Source organism: Oncorhynchus tshawytscha, linkage group LG08 (genome assembly GCF_018296145.1).
Source record: "Oncorhynchus tshawytscha isolate Ot180627B linkage group LG08, Otsh_v2.0, whole genome shotgun sequence".
NCBI classification, from domain to species: Eukaryota; Metazoa; Chordata; class Actinopteri; order Salmoniformes; family Salmonidae; genus Oncorhynchus; species Oncorhynchus tshawytscha.
Genome location: NC_056436.1, coordinates 13161808 through 13166807, shown reverse-complemented (window position 1 = coordinate 13166807; position 5000 = coordinate 13161808). Strand labels below are relative to the sequence as shown.

General features: G+C 45.2%; 1 protein-coding gene across 4 annotated transcripts in view; it reads right to left on the bottom strand.

Annotated features, from left to right (window-relative positions):
* Positions 1-4716: 4716 nt before the first annotated feature.
* The window catches only part of LOC112236003 (paired box protein Pax-9-like), a 16871-nt gene continuing 16587 nt past the window's right edge, over positions 4717-5000 (bottom strand). For all 4 annotated transcript variants that reach the window (XM_042325257.1, XM_042325255.1, XM_042325258.1 and 1 more), the window contains one exon: positions 4717-5000. This exon is cut by the window's right edge and continues 889 nt beyond it. The gene's annotated coding sequence lies outside the window, so the exon portion shown is untranslated.

Here is a 5000-nt window from a genome sequence, read left to right as displayed (position 1 = left end):
ATTTTGCTGAGTCTATCTTTAAGGTTGAGCACCAAGACTTGGTGGTTCTTCCTATTGTTTGGTTATTGTTTGGTTATTGTTTGGTTAATGTTTGGTTATTGTTTGGTTATTGTTTGGTTAATGTTTGGTTAATGTTTGGTTATTGTTTGGTTAATGTTTGGTTATTGTTTGGTTAATGTTTGGTTATTGTTTGGTTAATGTTTGGTTATTGTTTGGTTATTGTTTGGTTATTGTTTGGTTAATGTTTGGTTAATGTTTGGTTATTGTTTGGTGATGGATTGAAGGGATTCTGAGTAGGGCTGGCACAGTGTGATCATCTCACTGTGGTTGACGTACGTTCAAAAACAACACTACCATCCCAGAGTTATTGTGCTGATCTAGGATCAGTTCATGCAATCTCTTATTGTGTTCTAAAAGGCAAAACTGATCCTAAATCAGCACTCCTGCTCTTTATAGAGACCCTTTATACATATGGCCACTGTTCATCTTACTGCAGCTCTGTGATGTGGTTCACAAACGGTCAAAAACAACACTAGGATCCCTGATGCAACGGTCCGTGACCACTGGGTGCGGGGGAGAATGCTTTCCAAGTCAAATCAGCCCCGGCATGCATTAACAATGGGATGAATGTTTACACTGTCACTCACAGAAAGGGACTGTTGATGGAACTCTGTGTTTGGTTTCGCCAGATATAAATGGGACCCATCTCGTCCAAAAAGTTCACTCAAGTTTGCCAAAAAGCACCTGAAAACACCTCATCAAGACTCTTGGAAGAATGTTCAATGGACAGATGAGTCAAAAGTATAACATTTTGGACGACATGGGTCCCGTTATGCCTGGCAAAAACCAAACACTGCATTCCACAGTAAGAACCTTGTACCAACGGTCAAGTATGGTGGTGGTAGTGTGATGGTTTGGGGATGCTTTACTGCCTCAGGACCTGGATAACTTGCCTTAATAGAAGGAACCATGAAATCCGCTTGGTATCAGAGAATTCTACAGGAGAATGTCAGGCCATCCGTCTGTGAGCTGAGGCTGAAGTGTAGCTGGGTCATGCAGCAAGACAATGATCCAAAGCACACAATCAAGTCTACATGAAAATGGTTAAAAAGCAACAAATTTGAAGTTTTGGAACGGCCTGGTCAAAAGTCCAGTCCGAATCCCAAATGAAATGTTGTGACAGGATTTGAAATGAGCAATGTCACGGAGTTAAAGCAGTTCTGCATGCAAGACTGGGCCAACATTCCTCCACAGCAACGTGAGAGACTGATCAACAACTACAGGAAGCGTTTGGCTGGAGTCATTGGAGCTAAAGGTGGCACAACCAGTTATTGCGTTTAAGGGGGCAATTACTTTTTCACACAGGGTTATTAGGGTTATTAGGTGTTGTGTAACTTTGTTAATGAAATAAATTAACTAGGTATGTAATTGTTGTGTTATTTGTTCACTCAGGTTCCCTTTATCTAATATTAGGTTTTGGTTGAAGATCTGATAACATTCAGTATCAGAAATATAGAAATATAGAAAGGAGGCAAATACTTTCTCACAGCCCTGTATGTCAGTGTATATTATATTAATGAAGTAGTACTATGTAAAATAGCTGCTGAGTTCCATCAAGCTTACATGTTTCTCTCTCTCTCTCTCTCTCTCTCTCACACACACCTCTGAAACCTCAGCCCTTTCCCATGTAATGAAGTAGTACTATGTAAAATAGCTGCTGAGTTCCATCAAGCTTACACGTTTCTCTCTCTCTCTCTCACACACACACACACACACACACACACACACACACACACACACACACACACACACACACACACACACACACACACACACACACACACACACACACACACACACACACACACACACACACACACACACACACACACACACACACACACACACCTGAAACCTCAGCCCTTTCCCATGTAATGAAGTAGACTATGTAAAGAGCTGCTGTGTTTCATCAAGCTCACACACACTCACACACAAACACACACACACTCCTCTCCGCAACACACACACCTGTCCACAGCACACACACCTCTCCGCAACACACACACCTGTCCACAGCACACACACCTGACCACAGCACACACACCTCTCCGCAACACACACACCTGTCCGCAACACACACACCTCTCCGCAACACAACCTCAGCCCCGTGCTGCTGGCCTGCTGTTTGCTCAGGACTTAATGAGTGTACATACCCCAGGTCAGGTGGCTGGTGACCTCACAGACCACAGGCAGATCAGGTTGTCCTTGTCACTACTAGTCTCTGAGTCGGTTTGTTACTCCAACGCACACACATACAGATGCAGGATCTTAATTTGAGCCAGTTTGCTACAGCAGGAAAATAGTCCTGCAGCTACACAAAATTTGAATTATTTTGTGGACTATAATAAATTGACATTTTTGTAGGGGTTGATACATTTTCTGTGAAGGAAAATCAAGTCTGAAATGTACAATCTTCATAAGCTTTTTTAAATCTCAAATACACTACAAGTTTTAAATGCCCTGCATTGCAGGAAGGTTCTCCTGCAAAAGGGTAATCAAATTAAGATCCTACACCTGTGCACATACACACATTCTTTTTTTAATCTCTTTCTCTCCCTCCATAAGTCCCATTATTAGACAGACACACACCAATGGAATCACTATCTATTGGTTACTCTTTTCATGCACAATATTTTCAGATCCATTGGGATGGAAAAACTCACCCAGATGTTAAAAACTTTAAAAATCTCTTAATAACTTAAACATTAATATATTGACCTACGCTAAAGCTGTGCATTTTAATATAGATCGACAAGAGTAGAAGGTTATCATGGTCAAAATTAATGAATTCAACATGTGTAATTGGAATACGTCTGGGCCGACCTACTCAGAGGCAATGCGGCTGGGCCGACCTATTCAGAGGCAATGCGCCTGGGCCGACCTATTCAGAGGCAATGCGGCTGGGCCGACCTATTCAGAGGCAATGCGGCTGGGCCGACCTATTCAGAGGCAATGCGGCTGGACCGACCTACTCAGAGGCAATGCGGCTGGGCCGACCTACTCAGAGGCAATGCGGCTGGGCCGACCTACTCAGAGGCAATGCGGCTGGGCCGACCTATTCAGAGGCAATGCGGCTGGGCCGACCTATTCAGAGGCAATGCGGCTGGGCCGACCTACTCAGAGGCAATGCGGCTGGGCCGACCTATTCAGAGGCAATGCGGCTGGGCCTACCTATTCAGAGGCAATGCGGCTGGGCCGACCTATTCAGAGGCAATGCGGCTGGGCCGACCTATTCAGAGGCAATGCGGCTGGGCCGACCTACTCAGAGGCAATGCGGCTGGGCCGACCTATTCAGAGGCAATGCGGCTGGGCCGACCTACTCAGAGGCAATGCGGCTGGGCCGACCTACTCAGAGGCAATGCGGCTGGGCCGACCTACTCAGAGGCAATGCGGCTGGGCCGACCTACTCAGAGGCAATGCGGCTGGGCCGACCTACTCAGAGGCAATGCGGCTGGGCCGACCTATTCAGAGGCAATGCGGCTGGGCCGACCTACTCAGAGGCAATGCGGCTGGGCCGACCTACTCAGAGGCAATACGGCTGGGCCTACCTATTCAGAGGCAATGCGGCTGGGCCGACCTACTCAGAGGCAATGCGGCTGGGCCGACCTACTCAGAGGCAATGCGGCTGGGCCGACCTACTCAGAGGCAATACGGCTGGGCCTACCTATTCAGAGGCAATACGGCTGGGCCGACCTATTCAGAGGCAATACGGCTAGGCCTACCTATTCAGAGGCAATACGGCTAGGCCTACCTATTCAGAGGCAATACGGCTAGGTCTACCTATTCAGAGGCAATACGGCTGGGCCTACCTATTCAGAGGCAATACGGCTGGGCCTACCTATTCAGAGGCAATACGGCTAGGTCTACCTATTCAGAGGCAATGCGGCTGGGCCTACCTACTCAGAGGCAATACGGCTGGGCCGACCTACTCAGAGGCAATACGGCTGGGCCGACCTACTCAGAGGCAATACGGCTGGGCCGACCTATTCAGAGGCAATACGGCTGGGCCGACCTATTCAGAGGCAATACGGCTGGGCCGACCTATTCAGATTCAAAATGGCATGAAAAGGAAAATGTGAAAGAATTAAGAAACATTTATTCTCTCTGGGTTGGGAAACTGTCGACCACCAGTAGGCAACCTTGCAACGTTTTACCCAGCCGTAGCCTGAGTATACCACCCAGCCGTAGCCTGAGTATACCACCCAGCCGTAGCCTGAGTATACCACCCAGCCGTAGCCTGAGTATACCACCAAGCCAAGACATCCCTACGCAACATTCTTCTTTCATGTCAAGCGAACATTAAGTTGGCAACAATAAGTAACAAGCACAGAATGTGTTGTGTTGAGAAGTTATTGTAAATACCCTATTGTAGATTTTATGCCATTCTGATGCTAAAGTTGTAGCCTAACAAATAGCCTACTATCACTGACAAATTTCAAAAATTTTAGGACCAACAAAAAGCTTTTATGTAAGCTCTTAATCTGTATTCAATTGTTGCATATGGCCTATATTCCTAAAACTCTGGCTAAATTTCACACGTGTGACTTTTAAAAGTGCATAGAATATTATTTCATGCACAAGTTTTTTTTGATAATACTACTTTCACTTGAGTTTCTAAGGTTTCTGAAACAACCGCTACAATTCAGAAAAATCAGGTAACAATCCAAACAATTATTTTAATTCAGATACATTCAATTTCATTGTGCATGTTTTGGAACTGCAGCTTTTTACTGTTCTACCATAATGTAGTCTTAAACATTAGGGAACGTTCCCCATATGATGTAATAACTGCACTTTGTTTAACCGCAGTACCTTAGTCAGTCTAATAAATAAACATTAGGATAACTTCTCTGAAGCGTTGCATTACATTTAAGTTGAGAAGTGAAAAAACAATGTTCAATATTGAGACTGTTGAGTTTATAAAAAAAACAGAACACAAA